This window comes from Castor canadensis, chromosome 4 (assembly GCF_047511655.1).
Source record: "Castor canadensis chromosome 4, mCasCan1.hap1v2, whole genome shotgun sequence".
Taxonomy (NCBI): Eukaryota; Metazoa; Chordata; class Mammalia; order Rodentia; family Castoridae; genus Castor; species Castor canadensis.
The window spans coordinates 69,011,850-69,033,033 of record NC_133389.1 but is presented as its reverse complement, the minus strand read 5'-3'; the positions used below and the strand labels follow the sequence as shown (position 1 = coordinate 69,033,033).

General features: G+C 41.5%; 1 long non-coding RNA gene across 1 annotated transcript in view; it reads right to left on the bottom strand.

Moving 5' to 3' along the window:
* Nucleotides 1-21,184, bottom strand: part of LOC141422541 (uncharacterized) — a 94,368-nt gene that overhangs the window by 20,855 nt on the left and 52,329 nt on the right. The window contains exons 2-4 of the long non-coding RNA XR_012447159.1: nt 17,753-17,892; nt 17,407-17,469; nt 3,781-3,902 (exon numbers count right to left, since the gene is read on the bottom strand). This is a non-coding gene — a long non-coding RNA (uncharacterized lncRNA). The remainder of the gene's footprint in view (nt 1-3,780; nt 3,903-17,406; nt 17,470-17,752; nt 17,893-21,184) is intronic.

Below are 21,184 nucleotides of genomic sequence, written 5' to 3'. Positions count from 1 at the left end.
ATCCTCTTGGTTCAAATTTGGTTGGTTATATGTGTCTTTAAATTTATCCATTTCTTCTAGATTTTCCTATTCATTTGAATACAGGTTTTCAAAGTATTCCCTAATGGTTCCTTGGATTCATTGGTGTTTGCTGTGATGTCCCCTTTTTCATTTCTAATTTTATTAATTTGGGTCTTTTCTCTCCTCATTTTAGTCAGATTTGTTAAGGTCTGTCAAGCTTATTTATCTTTTCAAAGAATCCACTTTTTGTTTTGTTGACATTTTATATATTTTTTGGGGGGGACATCTCTATTTCCTTGGTTTTGGATCTGATTTTTATAATTTCTCTCCTTCTGCTAGTTTGTGGTTTAGCTTTTTCTTGTTTTTCTAGGAATTTCAGATGCAGCATTCTGCTGCCTACTTGAGATCCTTCTATATTTTTAATATATACATTCATGACTATAAACTTTCCCACTAATAGGGCCTTTGCTGTGTCCCATAGGTTCTGGTAGGTTGTATTTTCATTTTCATTAAATTCCAGGAGCATTTTAATTTATTCCTTACTTCTTTGATGATCTACTAATCATGGAACAACATCTTGTTTAGTCTCCAAGTGTTTGAGTCTTTTCTGCTAGTTCTTTTGTTGTTGAGTTCTAGCTTTATTCTGCTGTGGTCAGACAGTATACAGGGGATTATTTCATATTCCTTATATTTATTAAAACTTGCTTTGTGACCTAAAATATGATCTATTTTGGAGAAAGTTTCATGGGCTGCTGAGAAGAATGTATATTGTGCAGGACAGAATACTCTGTAGACCTCTCTCAGGTCCATGTGATCTATGGTGTCACTCAATTATAAAGTTTCTTTGTTGGTTTTTTTGTCTAGATGACCTATCTCTTGGTGATAGTGGAGTATTAAAGTCTCCCACTCTCACTGTGTTGGGGTGTTTCTGGGTTTTTCAGTCCAGTAGTGTATGTTTAATGAATCTGGGTGCACCAGCAGTGACTGCGTATAAGTTAGCAATTGTTATTTCCTCTTGATGTATTGCTTCTTTTATTGGTATGAAGTCTTTTTGTGTCTTCTGACTAATATAGGTTTGAAGTCTACTTTATCTCATACAAATATAGCTTCTTCTGCCTACTATTAGCTTCATAAATATTTTTCCACCCTTTTATCCTAAGCCAATGTTTGTTTCTACCTTTGAGGTGGTTTCTTGTAAACAACAAATAGTGGGGTCTTCCTTTATAATCCAATTTGACAATTGATGTCTTTTGATAGTGGAATTGAAGCCATTAACACTCAATGTTAATATTGAAAGACAGGTGGTGACTCCTGGTATTACTTGTTTTGTTGTCAAAAGGTTTTATGTGTGTGCAATTAATTATATGCTACTCTCTAATTACTTCTATGCTCTTCTCTTGAAATTCAATAATTGCCATCCTTTCATGGCTATGTTTATTTTCATCTTCTATGTATAGGATTGCTTTGAGGATCTCCTGGAGTGCTGGCTTAGTGGTCATGAATTTAGTTTCTCTTTATTATGAACACTTTTTATTTCTCCTCCAATTTTGAATGCTAGCTTTGCTGGATAGAGTATCCTAGGATTGAACTTGTTTTTATTTCAGTACTCAAAACACCTCACTCCATGGCCTTCCTGCTTTCAAGATTTCTGTTGACATATCTGCTGTTATTTTGATGAGTTTACCTTTATATATTATATGATGTTTCCCCATTACAGCCTTCAGTATTCTTTCCTTGTTCTCTGTGCTAATTGTTTTAACTACAATATGCCATGGAGAGGTTCTATTTTGGTCATGTCTGTTTGGTGGCATAGAGACTTCCTATACATGGGTGGGCATCTCTTTCTTGTGATTCGGGAAGTTTTCTGCTATTATATTGTTGATCATGTTTCCTATACCTTTGTCTTGAACCTCTTCTCATTCTTTCAGGCCCATGATTCACAGACTTGGTCTTTTGATGAAGTCACATAATTCCTGTGTATTCCATTCACAACCATTCCATCTTTTCTCTAAGTATTCTTTTGTTTATTCTAATATTCATTTTGTCTTTGAGTCCTGAAAGTCTGTCTTCTACTTCTTCCAGTCTCCTTGAATGTCTTTCAACTGTATTTACTTGACTTACAGAACTTTTTGTTTCCAGGGTTTCTGCTTGATTCTGGTTTTTTGAGACTTTTCATGTCATTGTTAAGATCCTCTTTTGCATCTTATACTGCCTTATTTATTTCATTTATCACATTCTTTATCATTTCCTTGGTTTCCTTCTTATGTTTGTTGAAATACTTTGAGTTCATTTAGTTGTTTCTATGTCTTCTCAAGTTTTTTATCCATATGGTCTTAGAATTCATTGAGTTGTTCTTTTAGGTTCTTTTAAAGCTCCTTAAGCATTCTTGTTCTCATTCTTCTGACCTCAGCAAATGAGGATTCATCTCCTTCACTGTATACCAAATCCTCTATTGTGTGATTGTTAGCCTTTTGAAGAATTATATTCCCCTCCCTTGCTCTAGTCCCCATGCTTCTATTTTGAGATTTGTGCATGTGTTGTTGATTAGTTTGTTGGGTGTTTTACTCACCTGTTATCTTTCCTTTGACTTAATTTCTATGTTCTTTCTAGCTTGGTGTTAGCTAGGTTGTTGTATCATTCCTGTTCACTGATCTGTAGGTACAGCTTAGCAATAACAAACTCAAGATTCAATTCCAAAGTAGTTATTTGCTATACATATATATTGGCAGTATTATCTATAAGAGATTAAAACTTAGGTACTAAAAATAATGTCATTGGGGCAGAAATGAGGAGGAATGGGGATGGGGAAAGGGGAAGAGAGGTGAGGTGTGGGGACTACAGGGTAAAAAGATACTAATGTGTGTAAAGGTGTAGTTCAGTCACTGTGGAGTAGTGTGCTATTGTAAGGGATTGTAGAGGGATAGAAAATATGGGAATAATGTATAAAGTTGGTATAATAAACTACTCAGGAAGTGGTTTGTGAGGAAGAGATAGGGACAGTGGGAAGAAAGGGAGGCTGAGAAGATGAGGAAGATAAGGAGAAAGAAGGAAGAAACGGAGAAAGATGAGAAAAGACAATGTAGCAAAAGAAGTGAGACAAATTAAAATGTCAGCAGAATGAAGGAAAATTGTCAGTATTAAAAATTATTTAAAGTCTGAATTTCTTCCTTGTTGTGGAGAGGAGTGGGTTTCCTCTGTGTTCAATGAGTACATGGGGCACTCCCCTCTGATTTCTGATCTTCAGGTGATCTGCCCCTCCTTGGGATATACTGGGATAGGTGGCAATCAGTATTTCCCCTTCTACCTCTACAGGTTTGGGGGGGAGGGTTCAACTCAGAATGCTCTGATGCAGGCTCCTAGAAGAGGGTAGGAATAATATTCAGCTTGTTTGAGTAGGCAGGTTCTCTGAAGTGGTCCCTCTAGAGCTGATGTGAGAGGAGCAACCTGACCCTCCTGCCCCCTAGGCAAGCCTAGGAGCTATAGCTTAAGTTGTTTATTCATAATTTCTCTGGGAAGGCAATTAGTTTCAGCTCACTACTAGATTCTCTGAAATGGTTGAATGAATCACTATTTTCCACAGGTTGTGCTCAGGCTTGGGGGCCTTCTCCAGAGCTTTGTAAAGAGGGGCAGGGCTGAACTTCCATCCCCCCACCAGGCAAAGCAGGAGATTCCACTCTATTTATTAGGCCAAAAGCTTTTTCCTGTAGAGGTGAAATCTGGGCCCACAGGCTGAGCTGGACTATGCAGTTTCCTCCAGGACAAAACACGCAGGAAACTCACCTAAATGGGTTCTTGTCCTCTCTTGGTGGTATCAGAGGTCAGCATTTCTGAGTCCATGGTTCTTGTTCCTTTTCACCAGAGTCTGGGTTTACCCACACACTTTCAGGGCTCAGTCTGCAGTCCTGCACATTGAGTTTTTGCAATTCAGAGAGAGAGTGAAAAAAGAGAAAGAAAATAACTGCTTCCCAGCTGCAGGTGGAGAGGCTGCAACAGCACAAAAGTGCCACATGTCTGGGGCTGTTTTACACTTTTAAAAACTTATTTAAAGGTAGGTCATTGTAGATTCGGTCTGCCTATATATTGGCAACCAATTATTTGGTGGACTAGCCAGATCCCCTATCCTTGCTACCACAACCTAAGGTTTTCTTTCATGTATGTGAAAGCTCAACGTTCTAGGATCTCTCAACAGTCCACCATATTGGCTCCTCCTCCCATAATTTTGAATAGAATAATTTCAATTACATTATCAACTGTGACCAAATGATAAGTATAAATTTAAGAACTATAAATATTATTTTAAGCTAATATTTCATCATGGAATAAATGGATCATGAAATTGTGAGTCATGCATTTTATTGAGGCATTTAAATATAAAATGTCAAATTATACTTATTTTTGAAAATACATATGGACTATGTTATTATGAATGTAATATTAAGGTAAAGATTAAACTAAAAATAAAGACAATATAAAGCCACAAATCTTCCCTTACTCATATTAATTCTAAGACCAAACCTTAGAAAGCTGTAGAACTGCAACTTTAAAATTGGATTTTTACTTTTATGAAAACCTTCAACCAATCACCAGTGGTTCTAAACAAAAAAAAAATTGCCTCAAAGCAGGATATGGAACATGAGAAATTGTTAGTTAATCCATAAAATGAGTCCAGGGCCAAGATAAAGGGCCCATGCAGAGCTAACTGCCTATTTCTGCCTTTTCTGTCTTCTTCTGCAAACAGATTTCCCACTATAGATGCCCTGCTGCCCATTCCCTCCTTTCTTTGTCTCCCTCTGTAAGCTGACTTTCTGAAACAGGCCCCCCTGCTGCTCCTACCTAAACAACCCCAGGTCCCCAACCTCAGTGTGAGCCCACCTATTAGCAACCAGCACGGTCTCTGCAACCTGAGACCCAGCATGGCCCTCTAAGAATCCTGTGATTTCACTGCTGGAGGTCCAGAATTTTGAGTATGAGCTCATCTGGGACATCCTGCATAAAGTAAAATAAAATAAAAATCCAAGTTCTCCTACTTCTCTGAGTGTCACTTCATTTCTTGTCTAACAATATTTCCACACTTCTGGAGGCCACAGTGAGATACCAACTGTTCTGACCCCTTGAGTCACCAGCTGGCAGCTGGGCTGCACCAGAGTAGGGAGAGACTCAGGACTGAACAGGGTGGCATGCCACCTGATGATATTCTGGGTCCTTCTTCACCCTAAAGTTCCAACCCTCTGAGTAGTCTTGCCATGATTGGACTCCAAAGAGAAGTGGACCAACTGACCTGGCAATTTCATCTGGACTCAGTAAGCCCCAAGGGAAAGTCAGACCTCATGCAGGTCCCATTCCACTGGGCAGATGAAGAGTCTTATCAACTCCTAGTATTCTCTGAGAGGAATTCCACAGGTCATAGACTTTCCCAAAAGGGGGGGAAGGAAAACTGTAATAATTTCTGGTGTGCATGTGTGAATGAGCAGCCTACTTTGTCCTTATTTTGGGTTTGAGTTTGTAGCTCCATGGCCGAAAGGCTATGGAGTCCAAGTGGGTCTGTCCTGCAGTTTTGTGGTGATCCTCATATGGCTTAGGGTGGCATCAGGGCAACCCGATCTAGAGTCACAAGTCTGACCCCGCCATTGATGCTAAGAGGCACCTACAGTCCTTCAGGACACAGTGAGGAAGATACCTGACAGGTCTCTTCTCTGGAAGGGGAACCCATCCTTGTTTGTCTTTGTGCCATCAATTCAGGGAGTGAATACATAGGGTAGATATAAAGGACACCTCTAACTGCCATGGGCAGAAGTTTCTCAAAACCCACAGTCCTAGAGTGTATGCTTAATAATTTTAAGAAGGGATTCTTGGGAGATTATGGGATAAAAATGTCTTCCAGAAGGCTGTGCACACTGCATGAGTTTAAGTGGCTCACTTTTGTGGTCAACAGGTCCCTTGAAGGTACCCTAGATTTGCCCACTGTCAGGGCCATTTATCAGGTCATAATAGGAGCCCCGATCAGTTCCCCTATATCTACTCCTGGCATCAGGTGGCTCAGACCATACCGCCTTGTGTCCAATTCTGCACCAACAAAAAGGGACAGCGCAGAGTTTTCATGGACCAAGTAATGAATCCTAAGGACCAGAAGCTGACCAAGCTTGTTCTGCAAGGGGACCCAGAAGATGAATCACCTGTGCCCTGCATTACATTCCCAACACACTGCCACCATCAGAGTAGCCAGTGCCAGCTCTTCCAGACATTCCACCACCTTCAGTGAGTCCCCCTCAGACTTGTCAGCAGCCTCCCAACCCCAGCAATGTCCCACACCCATCCCAGGCTTGGATTCCAAGTTTACAGGCACTGAGCTGCCACCTTCACTCATCCCAGACACCAGCCCCTCAGACCAAGGCCCTGCAAATGCCATTCCATGAGATACAAGAGCCCCAGCAGATTGCTGCTGATGGCACAGTCCAGCCCAGGCACTATCCTCTATTACCAGCCTTTCAATACAACTGACCTCTTAAATTGGAGAAACCTTATTCAGAAAAGCCCCAGGTCATGATCTACCTCCTAGAATCCATATTTCAGACCCATCAACCTACTTAGGATGACTGCCAACAGATCCTCCTGATATTTTTCAACACAGAACAGCGATGACAAATCCTGACAGGTGCTCACTGTTGGCTCCAAGGGAAGACCCCCGCAGGAACTCTAGATGCAGAAGCTTGGGCAAGAGAGGCAGCCCCTGATGCTCAACCTACCTGAGACTTCAATACAGCAGAAGGACAAGGAGTCTTCACTCAATATCGCACTGCCCTCCTACATGGGCTCAGGGCTGGAGCTAAGAAGCCAACTAACATGTCCAAAACTGCAGCAGTTATCCAGAAGCCAGAGAAAACACCAAATGATTTTTATGAGAGACCTTATGAGGCATTCCAGGTGTACACCCCCTTCAGTCCACAAGCACCAGAAAACCAGCAGATGGCAATACAGCATTTGTGGTCCAGTCACACACTGACATTAGGTGGAAACTTCAGAAACTTGAAGGCTTCACTGGAATGAATGCCACGCAGCTAGTAGAAGTAGCAAATAAAGTCTTTGTGAACCAGGACCATAAGGAAAAATGAGAGGCCAATAAAAGAATGAAAGCCAAGGTGTCATTGGCTGCAGCACTGGGGGAGCCAGACCCAACCAAACAGTCAGCTCCACCACAGAAGAGGAGACCCAGTGAAAGAACCTCACTCCATTGAGACCAATGTGTCTATTGCAAGGAGATTGACCACTGGAAGAATGAATGCCTCCATCGCAAGAGACCAGCATCAGAGCCTAACAAGATTACTCCAGGAAAGAAGACAGGATGGCAACCCAAAGTAGAGGCCCAGAACCTCATTGGCCTAGCAGGAATTGAGTCAGACTAGGGAAGACCAGGCTCCTTACTACTAGGCCCCAGAGAGCCCACAGTCAAAATGAAAGTGGGGGGGCCAACAAATGATCTTCATGGTGTACTCAAGCACTGAGCATTCTGTGGTTACTAAACATGTGGCCCCACTCATCGAGCACAGGACCATAATAGTTGGAGCCACCAGACCCAAACTGCCTGGCAGTTCTGCTGAAAATGGACATGCCAACTAGGAGGGCACATGGTGACTCACGACTTCCTGTACCTACCAGAATGCCCAATTCCTCTGCCAGAAAGGGACTTACTAACAAATCTCAGAGCATAAATCACCTTCACCCAGAGAGGACCCACAGCCTTACAGTGAAAGGATCAAACAACCTCATTCTGGCAGTGACTATGCCTACAGAATATGAATGGTAGCTCTACTGCCAAGAAAAGGGGGACCTGATGAAGCCCATCTACCTGCTGGAGGAGTTTTCGATGTCTGGGCTGAAATGGGGCTCCCTGGCCTGGCTTGCAACCATGCACCCATAGTGATAGATCTCAAACCTGAGGCTCTTCCTGATAGACAGAGACAATATCCAGTGCCACAGGAAGCACATCTGGGAATTCAGGCCCACCTACAGTGGCTGAAGGATGCGGGGATATTGATCAAATGCCAATCACCATGGAACACCCCACTGTTACCCATCAAGAAGGCAGGAAAAAATGACTACCAGCCTATCCAGGACTTATGGGGAATCAACAACACCATTATCAGATTGCACCCAATAGTTCCAAACCCCTACATGCTCCTGAGCATTCTACTACTGCAATCAAGCTGGTTCACCTGTCCGGACCTAAAGGATGCTTTCTTCTGACTCTGCCTGGCCCAGGTTAGCCAGCCTCTGTTTGCCTTTGAATGGGAAGACCCCTATACTGGAAGAAAAACATAAATAGCCTGGACCAGACAGCCTCAGGGATTCAAAAACTCACCCACCTTGTTCAGGGAAGCCTTACCAGCAGATTTGCCAACTTTTCTGGAAGAAAATCCAAGCTGTACCTGGCTCCAATGCATGGATGATCAGCTCCTGGCAAGCCATGAGTGGGAGAAATGTTGGAAGGGGACAAAAGCATTGCTAGCTCAACTCTCTGGGATAGGCTACAAAGATTCCTGGAAAAGGCCCAAGTTTGCCAGCAAGAGGCCTGATACCTCAGGTTCATCATCTCTGAAGGATAATGTGCCCTCAGTCCAGAGAGAAAACAGGCCATCTGCTCCATCCCACAGCCAAAGACAAAAAGGGAGGTCCAAGAATTCTGGGGAGAGACTGGATTCTGCTGCATCTGGATACCTGGACAAGCTCCATAAAGGACCCTCTAAACTGGGGAGCAGACCAAGGAAAGACCTTCCTGGACATAGACTGTTAACTGTAGGGCTGCCGGATGTAACACAACCATTCAATCACTTTGTCTGTGAAAAAAATCACACAGCTATGGGGATCCTCACCCTAATGGTGGGTCCATGGCAGTGGCCAGTTGTTTACCTGTTGAAACACTTGGACCTAGTGGCCTCAGGGTGGCCTCCATGTCTTTGCACCTTGGCTGCCACAGTAGCCCTAATCAGGGAGGCTGACAAGCTCACCCTGGAACAGGACATAAATATTAGGGTCCCTCATGCAGACATGGCCCTAATGAATGGGCAGGGTCATAAAGGCTAACCATTCCAGAATAGCCATTACCAAGGACTACTGTGTAAGAATTCTCAAGTCATACTTGAAAGTACGAACTTTAAACCCTGCCACCTTCCTGCCAACAGAGGAAAACTGCAAAGAGGTAGTGGATGAAATGTACTCCAGCAGGCTGGACCTAATGGACACTCCCACTCTGATCCAGACCTCAAACTCTTCACTGGTGGAAGCAGCTTTGTCTAGGGTGGATGGCAAAAGGCCAGGTTTGCAGTCACTACTGCTAACAACATCATACAGGCTGAAGCCCTACCACAAGGATGGTCTGCCCAATAAACTGAACTTTGAACATTGGTCCAGGCATCACAATATGCAAAGGGAAATCAGGTGAACATTTACACAGATTCTAAGTATGCCTTTGCCACCCTGCACGTGCATGGAGCAATATACAAGGAAAGAGGACTGCTGACAGCAGGGAGAAAAGAGATTAAAAACAAAGAAGAAATCCAACTGCTGGAAGCAATCTAGGAACCATCTCAGGTGGCTATTATCCATTGCAGAAGCCACCAAAGGGGCACAGACTATGTCAGTAGAGAGAACTGCCTGGCTGACCAGGTGGCAAGATGGGCAGCAGAAGAGCTAAGCTCCCCTGGAGTGCCGAAGCGAACCACCAAACTTCTGTCGGCTCCATAGCTGCCTCCCACCCCGAATTACATCAAGGAGGAAGAACTATGGAGAAAAGATGAAAAAGGAATAAAAGAAAAGAGTAGGGGAGGCTGGTGGAAGTTGTCTGACTAAAGACTCTTTATCTCCAGTGCTGTAGCAGCCCCTCTGGTAAAACAACACAAGCTAACACATTTGGGGAAAATGGCCCTGGAAAAACTGCTGGACAGATACTATTTCATTCCCAAACTCCCTACATTGTGCACCTAAACAAGTGCTAGGTGCATTACATGTGCACAAAACAATGCAAGTCAAGGGCCTAAGCCAAGTCCTGGGATACACACAATGGGCACCATGCCTTTTGAGGACCTGGTAGTGGACTCACAGAGGTAAAGCCCTGTCAAGGATACCAGTACTTCTTGGTCCTTGTCTGCACTTACTCAGGGTGGGTTGAGGCTTACCCACCACACACAAAAAGACACGAGAGGTAGTAAAGGCCTTTTTAAGAGAAATTATCCCCAGATATGGGCTCCCCCTTTCTATCAGATCAGACAATGGGCCAGCCTTCATGGTGGAAATAATCCAGGGCTTGGCTAAACTTTTGAAAATAAAATGGAAGCTCCACACAGCATACAGGCCTGAGTTCAGGGGAAGTAGAACACATGAACTGGAACCTCAAAATTACCTTAACCATACTCTACCAAGGAACACAATCCCCCTGGATAGACATGCTACCATTGACCCTGCTCAGGGCATGCTGTACCCCTAGACCCTCCAGCTTAAGGATTCTCTCAAACTTTAAGATTCTCTATGGCAGACCCCCTCCCATAATAAACATGCTCAGAGGGGACTGCAGGCAATTTGGAAATTTAGATATGTCCCAGCATCTCCAGGCCCTAAGAAAATCACTATACCACAGCTCCTGGGAAGTCTTAGAAAAGACCTGAATCCCCATGGGTAACTGGGCCCATTCCCACCAACCTGGGGATATGGTATGGGTAAAAGATTGGAGAAGGGAGCTACTCCAACCAGGTTGGATGGGTCCCCATCTAGTAATATTAGCAACTTCCACAGCTGTAAGTTGCAGGTATCACTCCCTGGATTCATCACTCCCAGATAAATGAGGCTGTATCCTCCACAGACCCCAGAGACTGGCAGGCTGTCCATGACCCAACTAACCCCCTCAAGGTGAGATTCCAGAGGATATCAGAACAGCATACAATCACCCAAGAGAGCTCCAGCCCTGCTTCAACCACCTCCTGGAAGCTGGTTGGTCAATGCATGGTAGAAGCCTGAGTATTCACCCGCCAGGACACAAATTTATTCCCCTTTCTGCCACCTTTACCCTATCCTGCTGATTAGCATTGTTGCAACACTGTTCACACTAGGACAGGCTGTCACTGCTCCCCAGTTTAGGAACATAAGCCGAAGAATACTGCTGGCTTCCTGTTATCTCCTCATAGTAGGAAGACTTACTGCTGTTTGGTGCTATCTGTAGCCCAGACTCCAATCTCAGGCATGATGTCTCTGATGTGTTTTTGCCTTCTGACTCTATTACATTTTTTAAATTTATATCTTCATAAAATGTTTGGGTCATTTCTCTCCCCCTTCCCCCCCACCCCCTCTCATATCCCCTCATCCTCTCCCTCTCCCCTGCTACCCCCTCGCTACCAGGCAGAAACTATTTTGCCCTTATCTCTAATTTTGTTGAAGAGAGTATAAGCAATAATAGGAAGGACCAAGGGTTTTTGCTAGTTGAGATGAGGATAGCTGTACAGGGAGTTGACTTGCATTGCTTTCCTGTGCATGTGCATTAATTTTCTCTAAATTAATTCTTCTCGAACTAACTTTTTTAAGGTTGTCCCATCTAGAGGCTGGTATGACTGCTCAGCTTGCATAAAACCTCTCTCCTTCCAGGGAAAACTATGATATGCCTTCACCTATTACCAATACCTGTTACCCGCATGCAGTACATCAATTTCTGAATGCACCAGAGGAGGGACAATTTACTATAAGGGAAAACTGACAGACCTGATGGGGTCCTGCAAAAACAAAATCACTATAGGGCAGACTTTTTGCTCGAAGAAAGATGGGGACCCCTTAAAGTCATGGAATGATGAAATGACAGGGGGAGGAAATAAACCTTGTTATGTCTGGGCACCCTACACATCCACCCTGTCCCCATATCAGTCTACAGAGGGAAAAGCTGCAGATACAGAGAGGCCATCCAGAGATGATTACCTAGATGGCTATGAGCCTATAAAAGACATTGATCTGCCACACCATGACTCCCATTAAGGCATCCTTCTGGGACAAGGAACTTAGAACCCCAACTGTACAACCTGTTAAATGAAACTCACTGCCTCCTTAATCTTATGAACCTACCATTGGCAGGTGACTGTTGGCTCTGTCTGTCCACAGGTCCCCTCCATTATGTAGCAGCCATGGTGAGCTTACTTAACCAGAGCATGCATGATGTTATTCCCAAGTCTACCAGCACAAAACCCAAAGTAAACAATATACAGCTATCTCAGATGGCCCCTAATTGTATCTACAGTTCAAGAGGATACTATCCAGTAGGGGAACTGGTTGCTAGCCAATGTGCCCAAATCCAAAACTGTACAGCCACCACCATTAGATGTACAGTTGACAGACCATGGTGCAGCAGCCCAGAAACCTTCTTTGTATGCGGAATCCTTGCTTATCAGTGCTTGCCAGCTAACTGGAAGGGCATTTGCCCATTAGCATTCTTCACCCCCCAGATCAACATACTGCCTAACAATCAGACCCTCCCGTACCTTCGATGGCCCACACATGGTCAAAGAGAGCTATCCAACTCATACCTTTACTAATTGGATTAGAGATAATGGCTGGAATAGGAACAGGCATAGAAGGCATTGTCTCATCAGCCTCCTATTATAATCAATTATCTGTGGACCTAACAAATGACATAGAACAAGTGGCTAGGTCCATAGTGAACATGCAGGACCAGCTGGACTCCCTAGCATCAGTTGTCCTCCAAAATCGGAGGGAGTTGGACTTAATCACTGCTGAAAAAGGGAGACTGTGCCTTTTCCTAAATGAAGAATGTTGCTTTTATCTAAATCAGTTGGGAATAGTCAGAGACATGGCTCAATAACTACAGGACCAGATCACATGTAGGAGACAGGAATTAGCAAATTCCTGGAACAGATGGAGCAGCATCTGGAATTGGGCCTCATGGCTTCTCCCCTTGGCTGGTCCTATTTACATGCTCCTATTGGCTCTCATATTCAGCCCTTGCATTCTCAATGCCATAACTCATTCATTAGCTCATAAATGGAGGCAATAATGTTACAGCTCTTGGTGACCAAATACAGACCCTTGGGACAGGAGGAACCTGATAGAGAAAGGAACCTATGGTCCATTCTTGTTCACAAGTAGGAAAAGCATCGAAAGGGGGGGAATGTACAGGAAAATTGCCTCAAAGCAGGATATGGAACACAAGAAATTGCTAGTTAAGCCATAAAATGAGTCCAGGGCCAAGATAAAGGCCCCATGCAGAGATAACCACCCACTTCTGCCTTTTCTTTGTCTTCTTCTGCAAACAGATTTCCCACTATAGATGCCCTGCTGCCCATTCCCTCCTTTCTTTGTCTCCCTCTGTAAGCTGACTTTCTGAAACAGGCCCCCCTGCTGCTCCTACCTAAACAACCCCAGATCCCCAACCTCAGTGTGAGTCCACCTATTAGCAACCAGCACGGTCTCTGCAACCTGAGACCCAGCATGGCCCTTTAAGAATCCTGTGATTTCACTGCTGGAGGTCCAGAATTTTGAGTATGAGCTCATCTGGGACCCCCTGCATAAAATAAAATGAAATAATAATCCAAGTTCTCCTACTTTTCTGAGTGTTGCTTGGTTTCTCATCTGAAAATATTTCCACAACAGCTCATTCTAACTACTCAGGAAGCAGAGAACAGGAGGATCACCATTCAAGGTCAGCTAGGGCAAAAATAGAGACCCCCATCTCAAAAGTACCAAACACACCAAAAAACAGGGCTGATGGAGTGGTTCAAGTGGCTCAAAGGCTGACAGAATGGCTCTACTGCACATGCCTAGCAAGCATGAGGTCCTGAGTTCAAGGCCCAGTACTGCAAAAAAAAAAACTACGTATTTTGGGATTAGTTAAATAAACAAATCAAACTTCGTTTCTTCTAGATTTTATCTTACATTTACATTTGTTATACATATTGGAATGCAAAAATATAGAATATGTCTTATATACATACAAATATACACATATGTTTTGCCTCACAAAAATTAACAATAGGAGGTAATAAGAAAATATACACCAGAAAAATAAATAATTATATCACTCAAATATCTTCTTAGTGATTAGATGTATCGGGCAAAATGGAAAACTAAGCACAAAACTTTCTAGATTAGCAACTGCTACAGGGAAAATGTTCCCTATATTCTCTTTATTTTCTTTACTTTTCTCAAATTGTTTTATATTTAGATTCAGGTCATGGGCAAATGAGGCGAACAAAGGGCCTTATGACACTTTCAAACTTAGACCATTACTGTGGGTAATACTTCTCTAAGCATTGTTTCAGATCTGCACATCTGGAACTATGAACTATACAATGATATGTTTGCAGAAGGTAAGTAGCCTGGACTTCCAAGTCACTGTTTGAGGAATACGGGCCCTCACCCACATCAGATCATGATCTGAATGGGAGCCTCCACCATATTCACTAATTGCAATGCAGGGTTTTCTCTATTGCTTCAGAATATCCTGGCCTCTGCTGACTAATGCAAATACTCAAAGAGGTAAAGCTAAGAATACCTCTTCACCTTGTTTCACATACTTGTTCTCTTGAAAGCTGGAGAAAAATTAGTTTTCTTATAACTAATTAATTCACATGATACATTGTTATTAAAGTTTCCTCAAGAATTGTGTTTAAAAACTAATTTATCTAGTTTTTGTATGAGAGTCTATTTTGTTTTATCACTTAAGTTAGACTCATCACTTTCTCATATTTGTTTAATGAAACAACACTCTTAGATAATATTGGTAATATATAAATGTTAAAGTATACATAAAAATTGAATTCTTAGTTCTTTTTTTGTGTATATGGCACACCGTGCATAATTGCTGTCTCTTATTTATATTTTGATTTACTATTTCTACTTATCAAATTTATTAGCTTTTGAATTTGGTTTTCAGTGACTTTTCTGTATTTATTCTTTTTGCATGGAGAAGGAAATCAGAAGGTGTTTTCTTCTAAGTATGTGCCTATATGATAAGACCATGGATATGTACAAATTACTGATTTGATTTGGCTTACAGAATAATTTTTTGAAAATTTTTACATTTATTTACACCATGAAAACTACTAGTCAACAAATGGTTATTCACTGTTTGGTGGGTACTCGACACTGTTTCAACACTGTTCATTTGGAATGGCCAGTCAATGTAATGGCTTGGTCTCTGTAGGTCCATCTTCTGAAAAGAACCTAGATTGCCTTAATGTTAGATACCTATTTCATATTACACACACACAGAGTCAGAATCTTGAACAGTGGTTTCTTCCTCATTCTGCCCTTCTTATCTATTATTGCTGTGTATTTTATTTATTGCCATGAAACCTTCTATCTAGGGAATCAACTCTTGCTTCAATGTACAGTCATCATCCTCAGTTCTCTAATTATGATGAAATTGCATGTCTCCCATTCCTGGAAAGAGGCCCATGGTTTACAATAGAGTGGTTTGGAATTCTCACAGTGCTCTTTACAGGAATGAGCCTGCAACCCATTTGAGGAACAAGGCCTTTGCCTAAGTTTTAGAGATTTGGGGAAGAAGGGCGAGAGAACATACTCCCTTGAAAATGGAGCCAACAGGAAAAAAGTATTGCTATCTGTGTGTTCACCCATTGTACCCAAACTATACATGGGTCAATGTAGTCTCCTTCTTTATAAAACAAATTTATATCTGTTTTGCAATGTACTGTGGACCAATACCAATAAATAGTATTGAAATTGTTGTAAGAAGTGGCGAGGCATAAAGGAAAAAAGAAGGAGAGGGTGAATAAGATAAGATTGTAAGGACTTTTGTAAATCTCACAATGTACCCCTGGCACAACTATTATGTAAATAGTTGTGTCTATGACAATGATGCAAGAAATAATCATGAGAATTCAAAGGAAAAAGATGTGCATAATGACAATAAATGAAATATTGCCTTTATGAGATAGCCTGCATTATTTAGAGTTGATATTTTAATTCTGACAGTATTTTTGAAGAATTTATGAGTGAAACACAAAAGGGAGAATGGCAGGTGCCTGTGTTGAGGAACTCACACACGTCAAGACATGAACATAAATTAAAACCACGCTAAGATTCCACCTCACCCCTGTTAGAATAGCTATCATCAGCAACACCACCAACAACAGGTGTTTGCGAGGATGCGGGGAAAAAGGAACCCTCTTACACTGTTGGTGGGAATGTAGACTAGTACAACCACTCTGGAAAAATATTTGGAGGCTACTTAAAAAGCTAGACATCGATCTACCATTTGATCCAGCAATACCACTCTTGGGGATATACCCAAAAGACTGTGACACAGCTTACTCCAGAGGCACCTGCACACCCATGTTTATTGCGGCACTATTCACAATAGCCAAGTTATGGAAATAGCCAAGATGCCCCACCACTGACGAATGGATTAAGAAAATGTGGTATCTATACACAATGGAATTTTATGCAGCCATGAAGAAGAACAAAATGTTATCATTCGCTGGTAAATGGATGGAATTGGAGAACATCATTCTGAGTGAGGTTAGCCTGGCCCAAAAGACCAAAAATCATATGTTCTCCCTCATATGTGGACATTAGATCAAGGGCAAACACAACAATGGGATTGGACTTTGAGCACATGATAAAAGCGAGAGCACACAAGGAAGGGTTGAGGATAGGTAAGACACCTAAAAACTAGCTAGCATTTGTTGCCCTTAACGCAGAGAAACTAAAGCAGATACCTTAAAAGCAACTGAGGCCAATAGGAAAAGGGGAACAGGTACTAGAGAAAAGGGTAGATCAAAAAGAATTAACCTAGAAGGTAACACCCATGCACAGGAAATCAATGTGAGTCAATGCCCTGTATAGCTATCCTTATCTCAACCAGCAAAAACCCTTGTTCCTTCCTATTATTGCTTATACTCTCTCTACAACAAAATTAGAAATAAGGGCAAAATAGTTTCTGCTGGGTATTATGGGGGGAGGGAGGGGGGGAGTGGGTGGTAAGGGAGGGAGTAAGGGCAGGGGGGAGAAATGAACCAAGCCTTGTATGCACATATGAATAATAAAAGAAAAAGGAAAAAAAAATCCATAGCTGTGTAAAATTTATATTAACTTTAGCTGTTTACATTAAATGTTCACCACTTATGTTTAATTATTCTATAATAAAATAATGATTAGAAAATTTTTTAAAAAGACATGAACATAAAATATGGTAATATTTTTAAAGGTTGGCTGTATCTGTCAGAAGAAGAAATACCACACTTCTTGGTTAGTGTCTATCTTATATAAGGTCAGCAATCAGGCCACATGAAGAAAATCACTTCTGTGCTAACCAGAGTAGTAAGTATCGAAAGCCTGTCTCTCTTCCTGGCCATAAAAACACTGGATCCAGTACTGAGCCAGCTATACTCAACCTACCTCAATTTCTTTCTTCAAGGTTTGTGCTTTTAGTTCTTTCAATCAATTTATTTGTAGTTGCAGCTGGAAGAAAAAGACACATTGAAGATGGTTATCTTACTTTTATATTCACCTAGATTTATAAAGTGTTCTCCCCCTTCCCAATAAAAATACAACACAAAGTTACAGAGATAAATTAACCTACTTTATAACAATGACATTATAGAAGTCAAATCTAGGGAATATACCCAGATAGAAAATAAGCAGGCTACCTGCCACCCTCAGCTGCCCCAAGGGTAAGAACATCAGAATGGGCCCAGAAATGTTCATAGAAGACTACTTACCCAGTACTTATTTGGTTTCTTACCTGTTTCCTGACCTTGGCCTTTGACTCAGTCATAACCTTGACCATAGCTTCTCTCTGTCTGATATTTACAAACTGTTTCAAAATGCTTGTACTTCAGCATTCATCCTCTCCCACACTGCATGTGAATTTTGCATTTCCAACTGCAGCAAGAAGAGGTAGTGGTTACAGCAAAAACAGTAGCACTGACCTTCCAGAAAGAAATGTCTTGACCCATATAGGAAAGAAACACTTTTACAAGATTTTTTTTTACACTACTGGGGCTTGAAATTGGGGCCTACACCTTGAGCCGCTTCACAAGCCCTTTCTAGTGATGAGTTTTTTCGAGATAGGATCTCAAGAACTATTTGCCCAGGCTGGCTTTGAACTGAGATCGTCCTGATCTCTGCCTCCTGAGTAGCTAGGATTACAGGCATGAAAGCCCCCAGCATCCAGCTACAAGATTTTTTTTTTTAAACAAGATCTCACTATGTAGCACAAGATGCCCTCAAACTTATGATCTTTTTGCATCAGCATCTGAGTGCTTAGGATTATAGGTGCCTATCATCACTCCTGGAAACTTTATTAAATAGGCTTTGTATTAGATGATTTTGTCCCACCATAGACTGTGTTTAAAGCACATTTAAGGTAAGCTGAGCTAACCTGTGATGTTCAATAGGTTAGGTGTATTACATGTAATTTTGACTTATGATAGGTTTATTGGAATGTAAGTCTATTGTAAATCAAGGGACATCTGTATTATTGTTCATTTATCACCATGATTGACCTCCAGAACTCATTTTGTCTTGCAAAATTTAAACTCTATATTCATTTAGCTGTAGGCCCCTATTTTTCCCTCCCATCACTCCAAGTCCCTAAAAACCACCATTCTATTTTCTGTATCTACAGATTTGGCTATCCTAGGTATGAGGGCACTTTTGCAAGAGACATAAATGTTCTGGAAAGTTTGCATTGGGTTAGTTGAAAGGTGGTATATCTACAGCATAATGTAATATGCATTCTAATAATCCTATGAACATTGCTTTATGTATGAAAATAAATTTAGCAGTAACTTCTCTATTCCTAACAAATACAGGAAGAGAGGGTGCATGGTAGTTATATAGTCTACAAATTTACACAATTTTATTTATCATCTTTAAAATATAAACTGTCATGTGAACTAAGGAAAATGTACATCTGTGTACCTATCTTCTTACCTAACTTCACATTGAAAGTTTATAGAACAAAAGATGAAAGAAAGAGAAACTTGTCCAAAGTCAATTTTTTGTGTCATTTATGTTCTCCACTGATGCCAGGTTCTTCCTAATGCTCTTGACTACCAGGTATCCATTATGCCAGCTTTTTTAAAGTGGCCTCTTCTCTAGGCTGCTCCTTCTAGAGACCCAGCAGTTAGTTATTCCTATAACATGAGAAGGACCTAAGAACCTTATCAGTACATCATTACCTTTCCAAACCCCCATATGTCTGAACTTTTACAGTCCTCATACTATTCTAAGCAGAGAGATGTTTCTGGGCCCCATCTACTGGATCCTTACTCAAGTTCCTGATTTTCATGGGACCACAATAAAGCAACCCCTCAGTTACTTAAACACAAAATTTTGTCCTGCTCTGAACTGGACCGTGAGTTCCTGATACTCAGCTTTTGAGACAGTTCATCTCTGGTAGCCATTTGATTCATTAGTGGGAAGTTTCATTTTCTTATTGTTGTGCTAGGGGTACATTGTGACATTTACAAAAGTTCTTACAGCTTCTGTGTATGAAAAGAACTACACAGGATGGGGAGGTTATTTTTCCTCACATCACTACTCACTTACTTCCTAGGTATCCCTTTTATTTCCCTTCAGATTAAGAGCAGCATAGCAACCATCTGTGCCTACCCTTTCCACAGAGTTGATTAAAAATGTTAATGTGAGCTAGGCAGGGTGGCTCACCTATAATCTTAGTTACTTGAGAGGCAAAGATCAGGAGGATAGTAGTTTGAGGCCAGTTCAGACAAATAGTTTGAATGACCTCCATCTCCAGAATAGCCACAGAAAAATGGACTATAGGTGTGGTTCAAGAGACAGAGTGCCTGCTTTGCAAACACTGCAAAGTAGAACTACATGAAGAAGTTTTTGATTAGCTGCTTTGTATCCCAAAATAGACACTGTCTACATATATGAGAATATTTTTCTGGAACCCATTACCCAAGCAGCATATACTGCACATGTTCCAGGTCTAGCACAAGGAGACCTTTCATTTCGGTCCTAAGCATCACTTCTTCCTAAATCTCAGATTCAAACTGTACCTCCTGAGACTTTGGGCTACTACACACCCCAAAAAGCCCAACATCTAACTCTCTGAACAACGTGTTCAGCTCTTCTTCAGAGACAAATACATTTTTGGTAAGGCTTTACATCAGGCTTTCCTCTTTATCATTGATCCTATGCAGGAGATATTATAAGAGTGAAAACAATCCATAAATGTTTTGGGGCCATGGGGGAAAAAGCCCAGTGTCAATACCAAAAGCCTCATAATTTCAAATTGTTCAAGAGAACTTGAAAACAAGCAAAAACAGGAAGAGTCTGTGATATTCTAGTGTGGTTGACCAGATGTCACTTCTGCCTCAAATCTCAGGTGAGATACCAACATCCCTATCCCTGTCCAACTGCAAATATACCAGTACTATTCAAGGCAATTTGATAGTGATTTTTACAATCCCAGTTGTTTGTAATAACTGGTTATTCAGAAGTTCATCTAATCCACATCTTTCCCAAGTATGATTTAAGTTTTCTGGAGACATACTGTGTTAGGCTCATGCAGTCTCTGATCAGAAGATTTTGGTCCTTGAACTCTAACAAGGAAAAATTCAAGTAGAACACATGCATGTAGTGAGGAAGATAATGGACTTTTATTGTAAGAAAGGGGGAGGGGAATACAGGTGGGGTCTCTGTGAGGTGGAATGGAGGTGTTATGTGCATGAAAACAAATGGAAGAATTCTTATTTTAGATGGTTTTTATATCATCCTTAATTTGGAGGTGGGGAGGAAACTTGCATCACTCCCTTTCTCCAATGGCTTTCAGGCCAGGGGAAGGATCTAGGCAGACTCATGCATACACCTACACTAATTCTCAGGTATCATATTTCCACTCTAACTTAACAAAGGATTTGCAATTGCAATGGATTTCTCTGGCTCAGAAGGAATGGGTAAATGATGGATAACTGAGGTGCTCTAAATCAGGCCCAATACAAATGCAAGCTATATCATATATACATATAAATATATGCAGAACATGTACCCAAAAGTGGAAGGAGGAAAAGAAAGAAAGAAAGATAGTGAACTGTAACAAAATATATCACATATGTGTAGTAACAAGACACAGACAAACACACCAGAAACTGTTGAACATCACAGGGTGGGGGAAAAGGGTGAGGAAGAGTAGTAGGGGGAGTTA